Here is a 23,030-nt window from a genome sequence, read left to right on the forward strand (position 1 = left end):
TAGGTGAAAACACAAAGGCTGAGTGGCTGGAGAAGACTGATCAAAGAGTGATGTGACAAGCAATGAGTTGGAACAGATAACCAAGGACTGTCAAGGCAGGACCTTGTAAGGTAATCAGATGGGAGTTTACTGAGAAGCTAGTAACACTTCACTTTGGAGCCTCTTGTTTGCATGTTTTTCTTTTCCGCCAAAGTCCCGCTCCATGGATGTTGCTCATTCAAATAGTACTTTACTTGTTGTACAGGAGAACTTTTGAAGAGTCCTAAAATTTCATAGATCATATAGAAAATAAACTGGATAGAAGAATTCTCAAATTTATCAACAATCCAAAAATTTTTGGTGGCATTTCTAAGAAATCAGTAAAGCTGAAAGAATAACCCAGTTTCACTGTACCATGAGAGGGTGAAAATAATGCAGAAAGTCTGAGTTCACTTTGTTTTTTTCCCACAGAACTTATTACATACTCATCAACATATGAAAAGGAGATCAAAGAATATGCAGCCAGCCAAAGTTAAGAATTATTGTAGTGTTGCATCTGTGTGCTATTTAATACAAATCTTATGTTATTTTCCAGCATTTTGTAATGTTGGTGTTATCTGTCACTTTTTAAAAAATGTAGTGTGTTGTAACTTATTTTTATACTCTAAATAACATGCAAGTTTGTGCCTAATTCTGAACCCAAGATTTTGTCTTCTTAGCTGATCTGCTCACTATTAGTCATTGATCACTATTATCAACCTCCTTTCCAAATGCCAGGGTGACTGTGCAGGGTAAGTCTTTCTCAGGTCTTAAAATCACTTGTGTTGAATCATACCCACCCAGAGATGGTCTATCTGTTTTCAGCTCTCAGAGATGGTGGGTTCAGTCATTTGGAGCAGAGGGGCTTGGGGGAGACAAAGGCTGAGATGCAGGGTCTCTTTGTCTGGCCATCCCTATTTCAGGATCTTTCCAGCACATTTTGCTTTAAGCCAATAAAGACCCCTGAATGGGGTCCAGGAATCAAGATTGGACTACAGATCTCAATTTGAAGTCTGGTTCTCTTACTTACCTTGTGGCCAAGTCTCTGAATGTGTCAATCTGACTAAAAGATGCTGGGATGTAGCTACGTGAAGACAGTGATTGACAGAAAGACAGCAACAGACTGCATTAAAGATATAAGATTTTCTTAATAGCAAGTGAAATGGAAGAATCTTTTTACTGAGGCAAGAAATACAGAGCAGGAATGATATGTAAGGTCCTTTTTTATTTTTGTAATGCGACATTTACAAAATTTAGTACATAAACATGCAGGTCCCTTTATTAGAGAAATTGTACCTACTGGTGAGTATGACCAGTGCTCAGGCATATGGGTAGATTCTTTAACAATCAGAACCAATAATTAGGATAGATACTATGCTCTACTTTCATTGTTTAGTGTCTGCTGCAGTTATAGTCTATGGTTGGAATGCTGGTTTGTACACATTTCAAGAAAATTAGAAGATATATGTGAACACCCTTCCTTCCACACCAGTCTCAATGATTTTCTTCATCATCAGGCATGCCGGCCCAGCAGAACTGAACACACAGGAGGTGGTGGGAGATAGTGAAAAGTCAAAGAGTTATTCGCTCAGTCTTGTCTGACTCTTTGCAACCCCCATGGGCTGTAGCCTGAGAAGCTACTCTTTCCATTAAATTCTCTAGGCAAGGATACTGGAGTAGGTTGCCATTCCTTTCTTCAGGGGAGCTTCCTGACCCAGGAATTGAACCCGGGTCTCCTGCATCACAGGCCAATTCTTTACCATCTGAGCCACCATGGAAGATAGCAGTGATTTAAATGGTCACTGTCTTCTTCTAATGAACTTGACTTCACATGTGCTCAACCGATAAAGGCTGCTGTTGCTCACTGTGGCTCACCACTGCAGCTGTGGGATCTGGTAATACTTAGATAAGTGATGTAAAGTTCATAAGTTCCGGTTTGCAAATGAGCACCATCAGTCTTAGCTCTATAAACTCCTACTGTTTTCCTTGCACTGAGGGAAACTTTATGTTTCCAGCAATCCACTCACTCCATACTCTTCCGTCTCTTCAGCTTTCCTTACCTCCTCCTCCTCTCTCTCTCCTCACATAATGCTGAACAGACCTGGAGACTGAGACTGGGTTTGCTGTCCAGGAATGGAATGGATGAGAAAGTAGAAGACAGAGAGTTGAGACACTGATGGGTTCTGACTTTGCAGTAGGACTTTTATTTAATCTTCACTCCTGAGAGAAGAAGGTACTCTTCCATTACGGATGAGGAAACTAAGAGGGGGGAGCTGACGTGAACAAGTTTGGATAACCACTAGGTGGCTGGACCTGGGTCCTAACCCGAGTTTTCTGAGTCTATATCTTAAGCTCCTTCTTCAATGCTGTGATTATTTCGTCTTTTGGGCCCAGATGCCCCTATAAGGACTCAATGCAGACATTTCCAAACACATGTGTGCACATGTACACACAGACACATGCATTCACACACGTCACAACCTTACATACAAGCATATACACAATCATAGGCACACTTATTCACATAACAGACAGACAGAAAGACACACACAATCGTACATTGTATACGACTTGACACTTCCAGGCCTCTGCTATCTGGTGTAAGGACCCTCTCCCTACACTACGAACAGGAAAGGTACCTGGCTTTTGCAGACTTGCACCTTTTCTTCAAGTACACGGAATTAACTAATTACTGCTTGTGAAGTCCTGGGGAAATACCAAGTGCTTGTTCAATCCTAAATATGGTTATTAGTGAAGTTTTGATTTTAGAGAACAGCTAGGGAGCCCTGGAATAAGCAAATAATGGTTGTTCAGGGCGGCTGGTAGATGACGGGTATGCCGCGGTGTATAATCAAATGCTGCATGGCTCTCAAAGGTGCTCCAGCTCATCGCTGCTACATCTGTCTTCACGGGGCATTCACATATTTTCAGAGAAAAGAATGATTACTGTGCTGTGCTGTGCTTAGTTGCTCAGGCATGTTTGATGCTTTGTGACCCCATGGACTGTAGCCTGCCAGCCTCCTCTGTAGAATTTTCCAGGCAAGAATACTGGAGCGGGTTGCATGCTCTCCCCCAGGGGATCTTCCCAACCCAGGGAATCTTCCCAACCCAGGGATCGAATCCAGTTCTTCTGCATTGCAGGCAGATTCTTTACCTTCTGAGCCACCAGGGAAGCCCAAGAATACTGGAGTGTGTAGCCTATCCTTTATCCAGGGGAACTTCCTGACCCAGGAATTGAACCAGGGTCTCCTGCATTGCAGGCAGATTCTTTATGAGCTGAGCAGCCAGGGACGCCCTATGCACTACTGATTGACTATTTTTCTGAAGACCCCTGGGCTTTACTTTTACAGGTCCATTTACCTTTTTTCTGTCCCTTCTCCTACTCCATTCCCTCATTCACAGCAAATAAGTCTACTTCTCCTTTGGGGAAATAGGGTCTCCATCTCAATTTATTACTGTCAGCCCTGAATGTTTCTATCACATGCTAGCTGTCCCTCCTGACGTTAGGTCTTAGAGGAACTGGCTTCCTGGGCATGTGACCTGGGCTGTCACAAAGGTCCCTTTGTTCAGATTTCTCCCCTTGTTTGGTTTAATTTTCTGCTGTCACCATCTTAAAATTCTTAATAATTAAAAATAAAAGTAGGGCTCTGCATTTTGCAGTGGGCCCCACAAATTACATAGCCAGTCTAACCTCTACCAACTGAGTGTTCGAGGGGAGTCCCTCAAGTTGTACCTATGAATGTTGGCATGTATATACCATTTGGTGCGGAACATTTCCATTTGGGTTTTGATTGGAATTAAACTTCGATTGACAGACTGCTTTGGAGGTGATCTCTGTACTTCTTTCCAGAAAGGTGGGGAAAACGTGAACATCTTTTAAAAAAATATTTAAAAATTTTTTATTTATTTAATTTTGGCTAGGCTGGGTCTTCATTGCTGCGTGGCTTTTCTCTCCTCATGAAGAGCACACCATTGGTCAGACAGGCAGATCTTGATTCCAATCTTCGCTCAACCACTTAGCAGCTGTGTGATCTTGGGAAAGACCAGTAACCTTTTAATCTTCAGTTTCTTGCTACACAACAGAGTGTTAATGCCTGCTCAGTTAGTTGCTCAGTCATGTCTGACTCTTTGTGACCCCATGAACTGTAGCTTGCCAGGCTTTTCAGTCTATGAGCCTTTTCAGGCAAGAATGTTGGAGTAGTTTGCCATTTCCTCCTCCAGGGGATCTTCCCAACTCAAGGATCAAACCCATGTCTCTTGCATCTCCTGCACTGGCAGGAAGATTCTTTACTGCTGAGCCACCTGGGAATCCTGGGATGGGGTGGGAGGGACTGGCAACTCTGAGGGAGGAGGCAGAGGGACACTGAGGCTGGGGCAGCAAGGAGGACACAGGCTGATCCCCACAGGGCCAGCTTGGCTCTGCCTTCCTGGGAAGTGACTTCAAAGCCCTTCATCGGAAGTGAGTCAAGATGTGTCGGTCCCTGGAGGTGTCCCTGGCCCTCGGAAGGCCTCTGCCAGGGTTTGATGAAGCACCTCCCGTGGCAGGTCTCGTAATTAACTGTGGCCACGCAGTGTGTTCTTGCAGATGTAAATCATCGGCACATACTTTGGGGCTTATCTACTAATGAAAACTCCATGGCATTTCTGTAAGCATATTATGGTCAATTACAATTAATTCAGTTTGCATCGACTGCCTTTTTCCTTATGCAAAGATTGTGCAAATCGAGTGTGTTGAGCCGAGGGCTCCGAGGCCTGTAAAATCCATAAATGGTTAGTTCTCAGAGATGGTGCGGGGTGGGGGTGGGGGGGTGAACGGGTGTGGGGGGTGGGGACGGGGGTGGAATAAAACCGTGGGTTGTTTGAAATTTAAATCAGAGCAAGGCTGGTCAATAGAAACAGGTTTGCTGCACTCATATTAGTGGGACCAGGATGTGAGGGGCTAGGAGGATGTTTTCCTGCTGCCTGAAGTTATAGTCACAGACTGTCCCCTCTTCCAAGCAGTTTTCTCCTTCGGGCTCCACCTCTGCATTCCTGGCGCAGACTCTCCAAGTCCCCAGGGACTCAATTTCCTGTCTGAAGACTCATAACCTCGTGATTCATGAGGACATATTACTGCTGCTCAAGGAGACATGAGGTTTCCTCTTTTTCTTTCTCATGGTTCCCAGAGCAAAGTTAAGAAAACAGCAGGTGTGAAATTAATTTTTGAAATTCTACTTTCTGGACCTGCTGCATTTGTTGAGTATTAACTCTGTGCCAAGGATTGTGCTCAGGGCTTCATGGGTGCTTTCTGAAAAGGTATGCGCATGTCACAGGAGCCTATGGGGTTCAGTTCAGTTCAGTTTAGTCGCTCAGTCGTGTCTGACTCTTCGCGACCCCGTGAATTGCAGCATGCCACTGGGGTAGACCTTCCCATTTTTCAAATTTTATAGCTGACGCTTAAAGAGGGAGGGACCTGTGTGTGTTATACACATAGGAAAAGTTTGGTTTGAATCTAGGTTTCTAATCACCATCTTATATGGTCCCTTGGATGGCTGAGTCCTGTAGAAAGTGATGCTTGGTGTTTATTGGTTTTGCCATTAAACTCGTCTGTTGCCAATGCCTGAAGATGAGAGAATGTTCTTTCCTGGAGGGGAAGCTGAGCCTGTGTGGCTTTCCGTGAAAGTCTGGGAGATGGGCTGGCTGAGTTTTCCTAGGCAGAAATGTGAGTCATGTGAAGCTCTAGCTATGAGCACTGTTGGGAACTTCTCTGAGAGGTGCCTCTCCTTTGAAAGGTAACACACACCTCAGATATCCAGAGAACCTCAGAGGCTGCCTGAACAGGGGATATAGCTATAGCTCTTGTAGATGTTGTTGGCTTCTTGTTCAAATTCCCTGGTTCTTACCACTTGCATGCCTGCCAGCCTGACTTCCAACTGCCAGCCCCCTCATTTCTTTACATAAGGCTTTTCTCTATCTGTGATGGTTCACTTGTCCAGCTGTGTCAGAAGTGCCAGGGAATTAATGTTCCTCAGAAGCATCCTTTAACAGAGAGTGATGGAATTTGGTGTACAAATACCCCATCATCCTAACCCTCAGGTGAGATGCTCTTCAGCACGTGGCCCCCAGCAGATTACACTGCGGTTGCCCATGGTGGGATCACTTCTTCCCTCTTTTACTGGTAATTTCTAGAATCAATTCCCAAGTAAAACAGTTGCACCTGAATCCTTATCTCAATGTCTGCTTTTGGAGAAATCAAATTAGGTTAGTTTTTAACATTAGGCATAAGCCTATTGCAAATAATATTTTATGACTTTATGAATGGTTTATTTTTTATTGCACTAGGAAACATAAATATAATCTCACGAACTTTATAGTTACTTTCAAAGTCCCCCTTGACTTTCTTCCCCATTGACTTTTCTGCCCAGAAATGACCATTGTCATCATTTTAATATTTCTCCTCCAGACACTTTCTATTCATTTACACACACGCACACACACACACACACACACACACACAATCCACTTTGCATATAGACCTGCAATGTACTTTTTTGTTTTGGAGTTCTTTCTCACTTCTTTAAATGCTGTATAACACCACACGATGAAGCTAACAGTTTACTTCACTTCTCTCTTGTGCTGTGTTGCACTTAGTCACTCAGTCGTGTCTGACTCTTTGTGACCCCACAAACTGTAGCCCACCAGGCTCCTTTGTCCATGGGGATTCTCCAAGCAAGAGTAATGGAGTGGGTTGCCATGCGCTCCTTCAGGAGATTTTCCCAACCCAGGGATCGAACCCAGGTCTCTCACGTTGCAGGTGGAATCTTTACCCTCTGAGCCACCAGGGAAGTCCAAGAATACTGGGGTGGGTAGTCTACCTTTCTCCAGGGTATCTTCCCTATTCAGGAATCTAACTGGGGTCTCCTGCATTGCAGGCAGATTCTTTATGAGCTTAGCAACCAGGGAAGCCCTTAACTTCTCCCCTATTGTGGGTATTTGGGTTATTCCCAGTTCCAATGTGGCTTCAACTTTGGGGGGCTTCTTTTGAGTGTGGACTGTCTTAATGAGGGTCCATTTCCTCAAATTAAGGGCTCTTCAGTCACTCTCTCATGAATCCTGAAATAGCCACAAGGCTGGTTATAAAATGAAGATATTATGAAAACCAGAAAGAATTTCTGGGGAATTCCAGACAATATAACATGACTCTTCCAAGTCCCAAGAGGACTCGAACCAGACTCTGAAGAGGTGGATTGGCACAGAATGCTGGAGAGAGAAGGGGAGGGGAGCAAGCAGGGGGCATAAGGACTGAGGAAGAGGAGTCTTTTCAATCCCAGACTCTTGAAGCTCCATTTGCTAATTTATTATAAGACCACAGAAAAATTGATCCCTCCTGCTCCGTCCAGATGTTGCTTTCTTGAGTTCTGGCCTTGCCCCCATGGCTCTTACCACATCAAGGAGATGGATAGAAATTAAAAAAGAAAAAAAAAAGCTTTTGCTTTAGTAGGATTGAAATCCCCTCTCTTGTGCTTTTTCTTTTTTTTTTTTTTTGCACCATTTTAGTCACAGAACTTATTCTGGGAAGCATATATTAGGCTGAAACCATATGAAAGTGACATTTTCATAGGTCAAAATGGTCATATACCTTCAGTTTCATGTGGTTCAACTGAATTTTGGGGGAGCAATTCAAATTTATTTTTTTAGGTGATGGGGTTGGGATGACAGTGTGACTGAAACCTCATGATTGACCCTGAGCCAGAATCTCCCAGCTTATCAAGTTCTTTTATCTCTTAATGCCTCAGTCTCTTCATTTCTAGAATGAATGTTAGAATGGTAGCTCACAGGACCAACATAAAGAAATTGAAATAATATATGTCAAAGATGTAAAATCCTGCTTCTCTCTTGGAAAAACTTTATAAAGGATAAATACCACTGTCATCAGCATTATTGAGCAATAGGATACCAGTGAAAAAAGGTAAAGGGACTTAATATTTATTGAGTAACCATTAACTAATCAACATTGGATCTACATTTTACACAAACTTCATTAAGAGAAAACAATACTGTGTGAGACTATGAATATCTGTGAATTTTTTCAAAGGTTAAAATGAATCTCAGAATTATTAATTTATCAAAGATGAAAAATACAGAGACGTATGAGTCATATGAGACATGGTGAATACATATGTTTAGTTGGAATTACAGAAGATCAAAGAAGACAAAATGGAGCAGAAGCAACATTTAAGTGATTAATAGCCAAAAAATTTCCAAATGCAATGAAAGACATTATGTAATTAACCAAGAAAGTGAACCCAAAGAAAACCACACTTGGTGCATCACAGTGAAACTGATGAAAATAAAAACTGAAGATAAAAGAAAATTGTAAAAGCAATCCAAGGAGAAAAAGGCATATTGCCTTCAAAGATACAAAAATAATGCTTAAAACTGATTTCTTAGAAGTTATGCAAGCAGGAAACAAGGAAAAATGACTTTCTTATAGTAAAGAAAATAACTGCCAACATAAAATTCTATATACAGAAAAATATTATTTAAACTCAAAGGATAAATAAATATATTTTCACATGAACAGAACTTAATATAATTTGTATCAGTATGAACTAAAGGAAATGCTAAAGGACTTTCTTTAGGCAGTAGGTTAAATACTTCTAGACAAAATCATGGAAATTATGAAAGAATGAAGAACACCAGGAGGAGGAGATATGTGGGCTCATCTAAATAAATATTGACTATAAAATAAATGGCAAAAGTATTTTGTCACTGCAACATTAAAGCAGAAGGGAAATAGAGAGATACATAGAATTATTGTATTCTAAGGTTCTCATAATACCTGGGAAGAGATAAAAGTAGTAACTTCAATAAAATGAATAATTCAAAGATGTTATAATCTCTAGGATAACTTCTAAAAGAAGAGTAAAGGAAAGTATAGCTAAAAATGCAATTGAGGGGAAAATGGGATAATACAAAATACTAGATTAGTCCCAAAGAAGGCAAGAAAGGAGAGATAAGTGAACATAAGATAGATGGGAAAACTGTAAAAAGTGTTGGAGTTAGGTCAAAATATATCAATAATTCTATTAAATGTGTATGGCATAAATTCTGCAATTAAAAGGGAAAATTTTAAAATAAAAGCATATGCAGCTTATAAAGTATTTGCTTCAAATATGAAGACACACAAGCTTTGAAAAGAAAACAGTGCAATAACTAACCAAAAAATAGCTAAAATCGTTATCCTTATATAAGACAAAACCTACTTTAAGAAAAGTAGTGCTACGAGATCTTAAGACAGACATTGCCTAAGGATGGAAGGGTCAAGTCATTAGGATGATGTAACAATTTTAAGTTATATTTGCTTAACTAATATAATTTCAAGATATTTAAAACAGATACAACCATAATCATAGTGAGTGACTTTAATATAGTTTTCTCAGAATTGAGAGAAAAAACAGAAAAAAATTCTGTTATAGGCATACCTCGTTCTGTTGTGTTTCACTTTATTGCACTTGGCAGATGTTGCATTTTTTCAAATGGAAAAATCCTGGATTGTGACAATCCTGCATCAAGCAAGTCTGTTGGCACCCTTTTTCCTACAGTATTTTCTCCCTTTGTGGATTTGTTTCACGGTTAGTTGCTCAGTCATGTCCCACTCTGTGACTGTTTGGACTGTAGCCTGTTAGGCTCCTCTGTCCATGGGATTTTTCAGGCAAGAATACTGGAGTGGGTTGCTATTTCCTTCTCCAGGGGATCTTCTGGACCTAGGAATCAAACCCACATCTCCTGTGTCTCCTGCATTACAGGCGGAGTCTTCACTCTCCGAGCCATCGGAAAGCTCTTATGTGTGCAGTAGTATTATGTCTAAAAAACCAATTACATGCCTTATTAAAAAAATATATATATATGTACTTTTGCTAAAAGATGCTAACCATCATCTGAGTCTACTATTGTGAGAATTGCTAATTTTCACAATATTTTGAACTTTTAAAAATTATTATGTTTGTTATGGTGCACTGTGATCAGTGATCTTTGATGTTACTATTGTAATAATTTTGGAGGTGCCATGAACATTGCTGTCTTATTTTAAGAAATTGCCTCAGCCACCCCAACTTTCAGCAACCATCACCCTCATCAGTCAACAGACATCACCACTGAGGCAAGACACTCCATCAGCAAAATGATTACAACATCCTGGAGGCTCAGATGATGGTTAGCATTTTTTAGCAAAAAAAATTTTTTTTAAATAATGTATGTGCACCATTTTTTTTAAGGCATAACACTGTTGTACATGTAAGAGACCACAGTTAAGTGCAAGCATAACTTTTTTTTTTTAACTTTATTTTACTTTACAATACTGTATTGGTTTTACCATACATCAACATGAATCCACCATGGGTGTACATGAGTTCCCAATCCTGAACCCCCCCTCCCACCTCCCTTCCCATACCATCTCTCTGGGTCATCCCAGTGCACCAGCCCCAAGCATCCTGTATCCTGCATCGAACCTAGACTGGTGATTTGTTTCTTACATGATATTATACATGTTTCAATGCCATTCTCCCAAATCATCCCACCCTCTCCCTCTCCCACAGAGTCCAAAAGACTGTTCTATACATCTGTGTCTCTTTTGCTGTCTCACATACAGGGTTATCATTACCATCTTTCTAAATTCCATATATATGTGTTAGTATACTGTATTGGTGTTTTTCTTTCTGGCTTACTTCACTCTGTATAATGGGCTCCAGTTTCATCCACCTCGTTAGAACTGATTCAAATGTATTCTTTTTAATGGCTGATTAATACTCCATTGTGTATATGTACCATAGCTTTCTTATCCATTCATCTGCTGATGGACATCTAGGTTGCTTCCATATCCTGGCTATTACAAACAATGCTGCGATGAACATTGGGGTACACGTGTCTCTTTCAGTTCTGGTTTCCTTGGTGTGTATGCCCAGAAGTGGGATTACTGGGTCAGAAGGCAGTTCTATTTCCAGTTTTTTAAGGAATCTCCACACTGTTCTCCATAGTGGCTGTACTAGTTTGCATTCCCACCGACAGTGTAAGAGGGTTCCCTTTTCTCCACACCCTCTCCAGCATTTATTGCTTGTAGACTTTGGTGTGAAATGGTACTTCATTGTGGTCTTGATTTGCATTTCTCTGATAATGAGTGATGTTGAGCATCTTTTCATGTGTTTGTTAGCCATCTGTATGTCTTTTTTGGAGAAATGTCTACTTAGTTCTTTGGCCCATTTTTTTGATTGGATCATTTATTTTTCTGGAATTGAGCTGCATGAGTTGCTTGTATATTTTTGAGATTAGTTGTTTGTCAGTTGTTTCATTTGCTATTATTTTCTCCCATTCCGAAGACTGTCTTTTCACCTTGCTTGTAGTTTCCTTTGTTGTGCAGAAGCTTTTAATTTTAATTAGATCCCATTTGTTTATTTTTGCTTTTATTTCCAGTATTCTGGGAGGTGGCTCATAGAGGATCCTGCTGTGATTTATGTCGGAGAGTGTTTTGCCTATGTTCTCCTCTAGGAGCTTTATAGTTTCTGGTCTTATGTTTAGATCTTTAATCCATTTTGAGTTTATTTTTGTGTGTGGTGTTAGAAAGTGATCTAGTTTCATTCTTATACAAGTGGTTGACCAGTTTTCCCAGCACCACTTGTTAAAAAGATTGTCTTTACTCCATTGTATATTCTTGCCTCCTTTGTTGAAGATAAGGTGTCCATATGTGTGTGGATTTATCTCTGGGCTTTCTATTTTGTTCCATTGATCTATATTTCTGTCTTTGTGCCAGTACAATACTGTCTTGATGACTGTGGCTTTGTAGTAGAGCCTGAAGTCAGGCAGGTTGATTCCTCCAGTTCCATTCTTCTTTCTCAAGATTGCTTTGGCTATTCGAGGTTTTTTGTATTTCCATACAAATTGTGAAATTATTTGTTCTAGCTCTGAAAAATACCACTGGTAGCTTGATAGGGATTGCATTGAATCTGTAGATTGCTTTGGGTAGTATACTCATGTTCACTATATTGATTCTTCCAATCCATGAACATGGTATATTTCTCCATCTATTAGTGTCATCCTTGATTTCTTTCACCAGTGTTTTACAGTTTTCTATGTATAGGTCTTTAGTTTCTTTAGGTAGATATATTCCTAAGTATTTTATTCTTTTCGTTGCAATGGTGAATGAAATTGTTTCCTTAATTTCTTTTTCTACTTTCTCATTATTAGTGTATAGGAAAGGCATAACTCTTTTTAAAGCATACTTTTTATATGGGAAACCAAAAAGTTGGTGAGACTTGCTTTATTTTGATATTCACTTTGCTAAACCTGTGATACCTAAGAGGTATACCTATAATGATGAAGAAGATGTGGTTAATATACATATCCTAATTTACATAAGCTAGCCTAGTTTTCTTAACTGACTAGACCTAATTGACTTGATTAAATAATAATTGAATATGAATAGAATGCTTTCTAACATCACACATGGACTATTTGGTAAAGTTCATTGTATATTGGGACAAAATCAAATTTCACCAAATTTAAAGCACTAAAACTATGGAGCACATGTCCTCTGACCAGAGTGAAATTGAACTAGAAATAAGTAACAAAATGAAAATGAGAAATGCTCAAATACTTAGGAATTAAACAATTGATTTCTAAAAAATCTGTGAATGAAAGAACAAATTATAGTGGAAATTATATATTATTCTGGAATGAATGATAGTAAAAATAAGATATATAAAACCATGGGGAATATACCTAAAGCTGTGGTAGAAGGAAATTTATAGTCCTATATCTACATAAGAGAAAGAGGAAAATTTAGAAGTTCATGATTTTAGTTTCCATATCAAAGGTTAGAAAAAAAATTAAACCCCAGGAATGTGCAATAGAGAAAATAATTAAAAAATAATAAATTAGAAAACAAATATACAATAGGAAAAACTCCAAAATTGATTCTCTGAAAGACTAATAAAATAGATAAATCTCCAGCAAGGCTAATTAGACAAGAATTAGAAGGTGCAAATCATGATTTTATAGTGGGAAAGAGGATATTACTATGGATCATACAGATATAGAGAATAAAACACACAACTTTATGCTAGTATATATTTTTAAATGGGGAAGAAATATGAAAATTTCAAGAATGACATAATAATCAAAGTTGACCAAGGAGAGACTATCTGAGTAGTCACATGTAAATAAAGATATTTAAATTGCAATTTAAAATCTTCCAACACACACAAAATCTTCAAGTGCTAATTAGTTTACCAATAAACTTAAAACTACTTATGGAAGAAATAATATCACTATAATACAAATACTTGCAAAAATTATAAACAGAAAAATATAGATACTATAAGATCAGTAAAACCTGACAAGAACATTATGCAAAAGGGAAGCTATAAAAAAATCATTCTGTATGGGTATAAAAATCCTAAACAAAATATTGGCAAATTAAATCAAGTCGTATATAAAGACCTTATATCTAGATAAAGTTGTATTTGTTTTAAGAATACAAGTAGATTTAACATTAAAAAACAATTATGTTATTTATCACACTGATGACATAAAAGAGAAAAAATTTTGATCATCTCAATAGATGCAGTGAAAGCATTTGAAAAATTCAATACTTGATCATTATAAAAACTCTCAGCAATCTAAGAACAAAAGGAAATTCACAAAACCTGATAAATAATAGCTATAAAAATTCTTACAGCATATATCACATAATATTTGATAGTGGTATGTTGAAAGTTTTGTCCCTTCAATTGGTAATGAGCTGAGGATGGCCACTATTGCCATATCTAGACAAAATTGTGCTGGAGTTCCTATCCAAAGCAGTAAGTCAGGTAAAAGAAATAGGAGGAATAAAGATTTAGTGGAAAAAAAGGAAACTATCATTATATGTAAATGACATAGATGTATTGATACATGTAGAAAAATCAAAATACTATACAGAGATACTATAATATTTACTAATTAGATTTTGCATGACCTCTGAATAAAAAGTTAATAGTAAAAACCAATTATGTTTCTATCACTATGAACAAACAGAAAAGTAAAAAATTAAAGTGTTTACAATGTTTACAATGTCATCAGACCTCTCAAATATCCAAGTATAAGTCAAAAGATTTACAATACCTACCCATAGAAAACAATAAAACATGGTTCAGAAAAATCAAAGAAGTAAATAACCTAAGTGACTTAACATGCTTGAACACTGGAAGATTCAGTGGTATAAAGACATCAATTAAAAAAACTGTCTATGGGTTTAATGCAATTTCACTCATAATCTTAGTGGGTTTTTTGGGTACATCTGCATGGAATATGTGTGCATGTGAGAATGTGTGTATGCAGAATTAACAAGCTAATTCCAACATTTATTTGGAAATATAAAGGGTCCAGCATTGCCAAGTTAAATAATTGGCAATCAAACAAAGTTGGAAGACTTATACTCTCAACATGAAGATTTATTTTAATGCTACAGTAACTAAGACAGTATGGTATTGGGACAAGACAAAATGGAGAACAAATAGAGATCTATAAACAGATTCAAACATATATGTCCACTTGATTCATGACAATGGTGACACTGCATTGTAATGTGGAAAGGATGACCTTCAATAAATTATATTGGATATTCATATGGAAAAAAAATGAACCTGGTACTCTATCTCACATTATAAACAAAAATCAATTTCATATGCATTATAGTTCTAAATGTAAAAATGATAAAACTTTATAAAGACAAATTTGAGAATATTTTCATGACTAGTAGTAAGTTCGCATTTCTTAAGGAAGATAGAACACTTTCCATAAAATTTTTTTTAAAATTGATCTTCATTACAGTCAGACTTATGTTTATCAAAATACACCATCAAAAGAGTGAAAATGCAAGCAACAGTGTAAAAGATATTTAAAATACACGTATTCAACAATGGACTCTAAGCCAGAATATAGAAAGTGCTTCTAGAAATCAATAAGAAAATAAATTGACAACCCAAGAGGAAATAGAGCTTGAACATAAGATTTGAACTAACTTTTTACAAGAGAGGATATCTAAGTAGCCAATAATTGTATGAAAAGATGCTAATTTGTCATTGGCAAAATGCAAATTGAAATCACCGTATCTCCCCACTACTGCCAGAATGGCTGAAATGAGAAAGACAGACAGCTACGAAGTATTGGCGAAGATGTGGAGTATTTTAAACTTATACTCTTAGTAGATTCAATTAATCTCTCAGTTGTAATGCTGAATGAAAAAAGGCAGACACAAAGGTTAGCATAAAAAAGGTAAAACTAATTGATGGCAAAGATGTAAAAGTGGTTAAGCTGTAGACAGAGAAGGCAATGGCACCCCACTCCAGTACTCTTGCCTGGAAAATCCCATGGACGGAGGAGCCTGGTAGGCTGCAGTCCATGGGGTCGCTAAGAGTCAGACACGACAGAGCGACTTCACTTTCACTTTTCACTTTCATGCATTGGAGAAGGAAATGGCAACCCACTCCAGTGTTCTTGCCTGGAGAGTCCCAGGGACGGGGGAGCCTGGTGGACTGCCGTCTATGGGGTCACACGGAGTCGGACACAACTGAGGTGACTTAGCTGTAGCAGCAAGCTGTAGAGATGTTGGTTCTAGTCTGTTTCTTGATCTGGTGGTGATTCTATGGGTTTATGGAAGCTTTTATTGTGTGATCTCTGCACACTTCTATGTGTTTTTTATGCTATATTAATTATTTAAAATAAAGTTTTCCCTAAGTAAGGAACTTCAGACAGTTGAAGGAAAGGAATTCGTCAGTTTCAAAAGGCTGAAATCTGGGACTTCCCTGGCTTGTCCAGTGGTTAAGAATCTATGTTTCCACTGCAGGGGGCACAGTGGGCATGGGTTCAATATCTGACTGGGGAACAAAGATCCTGCAAGCTGTGCGGTGTGGCCAAAAATAAAAAAAAATATTAAAATAAAAGGCTGAAATCTTTGTTGGAGAAATGCAGCCCAGGGGACATTCAACTGTGTGTCTGGGGAGGCAGCTGTTATCCCCAGACCTGTTGCCAATACTTTTCCATTATAACAAAACTCATCTGACTCACTTACAGCATTTTGAAGGCAACATCCTTGGAAGTTTGACAAGATCTCACTGCCTAGTTCTCCCAAGGCAACAGCATTATTTGGTACAGAAGGGAGGGACAAGGAGGGGGAAAATGGAGAGCTCTGCTTGCTAATCTAGTGCAGTGTTTCTCCAACTTGAGTGCCCAACACAGCCTCCTGGAGGTTTCTTATCACACGGGTAGCTGGCCTCTGCTCTCAAAGTTTCTGACTCAGTAGAGGTTGTGAACTAAATATTTGTGACCCTCCCCTAAGGCCAAAATTTGTGTGTTGAAATCCTATCTTGCCACGGGATGATCTTATGAGGTGGAACTTAGGTGGTGTTAGTGGTAAAGAACCTGCCTGCCGATGCAGGAGATGCTAGAGATGCAGGTTTGATCCCTGGGTTGGGAAGATCCACCGCAGGAGGAAACGGCAACTCTCTCCAGTATTCTTGCCTGAAGAATTGTCCAGGCCTTGTCCATGGGGACATGGACAGAGGAGCCTGGGGGGCTATACAGTCCATAGGGTTGCAAACTGAACACAACTGAAGTGACTTAGCAGTAGCACTAGGTCATGAGTGGAGCTCTCAAAAATGGGATTAGTGCCCTTAAATGAAGAGGCAAGAGAACCTTCTCTCCCTCTCTGTTTGCTCTCTACATTGTGTAGACACAGTGAGAAGAAAGCCGTGTGCAAATCAGAAGAGAGCATCCCTAGACACAGGATCTGCTGGTGCCTTGATTTTGGTCTTCCAAGTCTCCAGAACTATGAGAAATAAATGTCTATTGTTTAAGCCATCCAGTCTCTGATGATATTCTGTTATAGCAGCCTGAACTGACTAAGGTAGGTCTGAGCTGGTCTGCCAAGTTTGCATTTGTGCCAGTTCCCAGGGGATGTTGACACCAATGCTGCTGGTCCAGACACCACACTTGGAGACCCACTGATCTAGAGCACACAGAGTCCTTTACAGGAAGAGCCAGATATTATTACTGGTGGTGGAAACTGGGTCATTGTTCAGAGATATCCAGCCATGAGGCCCCAATTTCATTCATTTCATAGCCGGTTCTCCAGAAAGTCTCTTCCACCTCCAGAACTGGATTTTATGAGTTAATTACATGTGTTTTTAAAAGAGAGTTTCATTATAATGCCTCAATGCCTTGCTCTTATACCTGGTGAGTCACTGTGGGCAGAGAAACCTTTCATAAGTGAACATCCCTCCCTGCTCATGATTTCATTAGAAGTTTGGCATTTTGAATAGTTCAGCTGCAAACCCAGGGACATCTGAGCAGGTGACATAGTCTCTGTCTCTGGTGATGACTGTCCCCCATGGCAAGATGACTGTGACTTGATTTCTCTTTGTGTTAGAAAAACTGGCTTTATACTTGGCATAAGCACTAGTGTTGGGAGCAAGGGGTGAATGGGAATGGACAGGGAACAAAGAGGCTGCAGATCCAGCTGCCTGCTTCCCTGTCATGAGGTTTACTATGCAGTACATCATGTGTCTCAAAAAGATCAGCTGAGGCTGTTACATTTTCCATCCCCAAATGACTCTTTTGCTTTGCACATGCATTTCAAAGGCTTAGGGTTGTTTGCAAAACACTGTCGTAACCACAGAATTTCCCATCTTGCAGCTGGAGAGTCTTCTAGTCAAAAGGGTCTGGGACTTTCCAAGTGTGCAATGTCTTATCTTAGCAGTAGTCATCTCTCCTCTCTTGGGACTGACTTGCCATGAGACATTCTTAGCTTAAGATCAGCCATGGTGTCTTTGTTTGGCCTGGACACTGCCATTTTCTTTGGCACTCCAGTGTTACCAGATAAAGAATTATTTCCCCTGTTTACTCATCCATTCACAGCCATAAAAAAAAGTCCTCTTTCCCAGAGACCTACTCTCTGTTGGTTCTCATCTAGAGGAAACTATTAGTGCTCCACTCCAACTTCAGTCTTTAAGTGTACTCTTACTGACTTTGAACTGCTAGGATCTGCTTCTCTGTGCCTAGGGTCTTTCCCTCCTAGAACCCTGAGCATTTGCTCTGCCTGTTTTAACAGCAGGCCTGATGGACGTTCCAGAAACAGCTCTCAATCAGTGACTGTCAGGTACTGGTACACAAAGGCCCCAGACCATTTGCTTCTAGGGTGGGATAAGCTGTACTGTTTCCCAAATTTTCCCAAGGTAACCAGTTTAAAAATGCATTATTTATTTGTTTCCTTCCAAGCAAATGTGTGTGCAACAGCTATTGAGTGACCATGGTTTGCCAGGTACTGTTCTAGACTCAGCATATGAAGGATGAGTGAAGTTGATGTGGTTCTTGCCATCTAGAGGGAGAAATGGATAATAAACAGCCTCACAAATATATGTATAATTTCAAAGTTGCACTCAGTCCTATTAGGACTCAAACAAGGTGCATGGTGGGTGGATTAAGTGATCAGTCTACATGAGGTGGTGGTGGAGGAAGGTCCCACTGGACAGGTGGTATTGAACCTGAGGTCTGAAGGATCCAAGAGGGTCAGCCATGTGAAGAGCTCAGGGAGCAGAGAGTGCGAAGGGATTAGAACAGGAAAGAATTGAGGATTTTCTTGAAATGGAAGGAGAACTAAAAAAAGAAGAAAGAAGGGTGGTACTCAATTAAGTTGGGGAGACAGGTAGGGATTAGGGAGCATCCATGACCTTGAAGAGTGCCTAGGTGGATAGGCATGTGTGTGTATGTGCGCTTGTTTGCAGATGCCTTGTGAGCATGTGTGTGTAGCTGTTTTTTGTATTTCTGTACACCCAGTGGTATGTTATTGAATAGCAAGTATTTTCATCTTGCCTATGTCTTCACTCATGTGACTGCCTCTGTGTGTGTGTTTTTATTTTTAAGCACCATTCTGTTGATGTTTTCAAATGGAATTTCTGATATATAGTTACAAATATATTTTCGTATATTTTAACCATGGTGACATCTGGAGCAGTGGGCCTGGTTATTTATGAGTATGTTTGTGAAACTATATGCATGAATGTATCATTGTGCATGAGAGCATGAACACTGGTGTGCATATTTGTGTGTGACTATATCTGTGTTGTATTTTGTATATGTGAATGTGTAGCTGCCATGTGTGTGTGTGTTTTATGAGTATAGGATTGTATGGGTGTTTGTGTCTCTGTGTGAAGTTCTGGAAATAGTCTTGCCCTCAACCAGACCACAGAATCTTGGAATTTTTATAGCTCACATTTGCTAGCAAGATGCAAACTTTATTTGCAGTTACCGTAATGGCTGGTTTTATTTTATATTTTCAATATTTCTGGCCTTTTAAAATCTGGATTCTGAATACTTTATGTGAATGTGTGACTATGTGTGTGCATGTGTTTATTTCTCTTATTTCCAGTAAGTCAGCTTCAGCAAGGCCAAAATCCTTACCCCTGTCTTTATGAGTTAATATCTTTATTTAGAAGTGAGTTTCAGACCTGAAATAGAGTGATTTCCTTAGGCAGCATCTTTTTTTTCAGTTAATATCCTAGTTGTAAGAGGATACAGCAGCTTGATTATTGGAGTCCCATGGATGTTCTCCCAGACTGATGTCAGAGAACTGGAGACAATATCTCTCAGGGAAAGAGAATGGTGCTCAGCTTTTTGAATGGATGGTCCTTCAGTTGCTTGGTCCTGGGAATACATTCAAAATAATTCCTACATAATCATGAACAACAACTCTGGGCAATGACAAGGGCTCTGGATTAACTCTTCTTCATGCAGCTTCTCATGTGGGGGTGCCCTATTTGTTCTTCCAAGTAGAATTGTTGAGTGTGACAAGACTTATAAAGATCAGGCATTCTAGTCTGCACTACAGATTCTTATCTCATAAGTGGTCATTCATCTTCAATACAACTGTAATAGATCGACTATATTGGTGGCCCCAGTTAATGCCCTCCCTGTATCCATGCCCTTTTGAATTCTAATTTCGTAGTCCCCTCCCTTTCTGTCTCTGGGCTCAGCCATGTGACTTGGTTAGGCCCATGAGATGTTAGCTAACTTAATGCAAGCAGAAGTGTGAAGAAGCACTTATGAGTCTTTACTTCCTCTTTATTGTTTTCTGTGATTACCTTAAGAATAAGCCCATGCCATCCTGCTGGAGGATATGAGGCCACATGCAGGAGAGATGAGTTGCCCCAGCCTAGGCAATTTTAGACCAGCCATCCTTCAGCAAACTGACAGACTGAGGACAGACACATCTCACACTGGAGAGAGCCCAGTTAAGATCAACCCAGCCCAGCCCAGAATAGAACCATCCAGCCAACCCATAAACTCAAGAGAAATAATAAATGGTTGCTGTTTTAAGCCACTTGGTTTAGAGATGGCTTGTTATGCAGGTATAGCCAACTGATACAACAGCCAATGGTAGTTGCTTATTATCATTGGAAGAAGTCCATTTCATTGTATGTCAACTATGATTTGTTATAGAGGTAGGGTTGGAATCTGCTTCTTATAATTTCTGACTCTGCCCTTTGGGTGTCTGTGGAAGAAGCCCATTTCTTCTTCCACCATGACCTTCAAGAATGTGATGAAAATGATCACAGCAGATGACCGCAGCTGCCTCCAGTGTGGATTGCCCACTTCTTTGGTCTACCTCTAATCCATTTGTGACAGAGCAGAAATGATCCTCTTAAACACAGTTATGTCACAGCTTGTTTAAAACCCTCCCATCAGTTCAGTTCAGTCGCTCAGTCATGTCCGACTCTTTGCAACCCCATGAATCGCAGCATGCCAGACCTCCCTGTCCATCACCGACTCCCAGAGTTCACTCAGACTCGCGTCCATCGAGTCCATGATGCCATCCAGCCATCTCATCCTCGGTTGTCCCTTTCTCCTCCTGCCCCCAATCCCTCCCAGCATCAAAATCTTTTCCAATGAGTCAACTCTTCGCATGAGGTGGCCAAAGTACTGGAGTTTCAGCTTTAGCATCATTCCTTCCAAAGAAATCCCAGGGTTGATCTCCTTCAGAATGGACTGGTTGGATTTCCTTGCAGTCCAAGGGACTCTCAAGAGTCTTCTCCAAGACCACAGTTCAAAAGCATCAATTCTTCAGTGCTCAGCCTTCTTCACAGTCCAACTCTCACATCCATACATGACTACTGGAAACACCATAGCCTTGACTAGATGGACCTTAGTTGGCAAAGTACTGTCTCAGCTTTTGAATATACTATCTAGGTTGGTCATAACTTGTCTTCCAAGGAGTAAGCGTCTTTTAATTTCATGGCTGTAGTCACCATCTGCAGTGATTTTGGAGCCCCCCAAAATAAAGTCTGACACTGTTTCCACTGTTTCCCCATCTATTTCCTATGAAGTGATGGGACTGGATGTCATGATCTTAGTTTTCTGAATGTTGAGCTTTAAGCCAACTTTTTCACTCTCCTCTTTCACTTTCATCAAGAGGCTTCTTAGCTCCTCTTCACTTTCTGCCATAAGGGTGGTATCATCTGCATATCTGAGGTTATTGACATTTCTCCCGGCAATCTTGACTCCAGCTTATGTTTCTTCCAGTCCATAGTTTATAGCTTTTCATTATACTTAGGTTAAAATTTAGACTCCTCTCTATTACCCTGCAGTTTTCCGTCTCGGTTTACCCTCAGCTTCACCTTGACACACCTCTGCCTTTGCCCCTCTACTCTTGCCACTCAGCTTTCTTTAAGTTTCCTGATATAGCTCAGATTTTTCTCACTTGATGGTTCCATTTATCTATCTACAATCTATCTACTTATCTATAGAGTTTCAGCTATTGCAACCCTATCTGAGATGAATCCCAGTTTTTGGTGAATCCCATACAGTGTTTGGTGAATCCCATACAGTGTTTGGTGAGAGTTGGCAATTCTCTCTCAAAAGTCATTTAGCATTCAAGATAAATTCACATTGTTTAACTTCCAGTAAATAGACTTTAAATTATGTAAAACATAATTGATTGTGTAGTTCATGTATTGTTTTGAGTGCTTTATTTTTGAGAATAGAAAAAATATATAAGACCTTCAAAGGGTTTAATACTATTCTTGCCTTTATTAACCTTATTCTCCTCACAAGGCAGTAAGTTTTTCTGTTGTGAATTCTCTGACCATAGAGAGCTCTTGACAAGTCATCCTGGCTTTTGGGGAAAGCTTTCTAAAAAATGTATTAGTTTAATACATAAGCACTTTTTAGTTCTCTTTCCCAAATTCTTTCACTACTTCAGCTCATTTGAGCAAGAAAATATTCCTATGAGGTAGATAGGGAAGACTTTATCATTCCTATTTTACAGATGATAAAACTAAATCAACTTGAAATCATATTGGTTGGACGCAAAATGAACTCACTATAGGCCAAGCATACTGAGAAAACTGTGAAGAAAAATGAGGCAGATTAACACTTTGACTCCATTCCCTGTCTCTTTCCAGTTAAATTACCTTGTTTTCCTTTCACTGCTACAAACTTGGCTTTGCTAGTGCAGACCTGACCTGAATCTGTCCATGTTTGGATCTGTCCACGCTTTTGCATAGAGGGATGGCCTTAATGTATTTGTGGAATCTACATGCTGTACACTGGAGGCCGTCTGGCAAATGCAAACACAGCAAATGGAAAATGCACTTCAGGTGCAAGTCAAAACTGTCCCAGCAAGATAAATAACTGCAGTGACGGGGATGCTGGCTGTCCAGATACATGCCGAACGTCTCTTTGAATTAAAAGCAGAGTGTTTGATGATTTCATGTCTTTCCCATCTGAAAATTTAATCTTCAGCAGGTGGAGGAAGTCATCTGGGTCACTGACTTTCTCAGCCAGATTCTCACCAGCAAAAAGGCATTATTTGGTTGAGTGGAAGTGATGGGAACCTTGGGAGAGGTGACAGAGTGAGGAGTTAAAACTGGGGACAGTCAGATGATGGGAAAGGGGAATTTAAAACAATTGAGAGAGAAAAAAAAAAAAAACGTCAGCTTGAATCT

General features: G+C 39.7%; 1 pseudogene; it reads right to left on the minus strand.

The window, feature by feature from the left end:
* Nucleotides 1-1,365: 1,365 nt before the first annotated feature.
* Nucleotides 1,366-23,030, minus strand: part of LOC138416881 (ubiquitin-like-conjugating enzyme ATG3) — a 28,481-nt pseudogene continuing 6,816 nt past the window's right edge.

This window comes from Ovis canadensis, chromosome 13 (assembly GCF_042477335.2).
Source record: "Ovis canadensis isolate MfBH-ARS-UI-01 breed Bighorn chromosome 13, ARS-UI_OviCan_v2, whole genome shotgun sequence".
Lineage (NCBI taxonomy): Eukaryota > Metazoa > Chordata > Mammalia > Artiodactyla > Bovidae > Ovis > Ovis canadensis.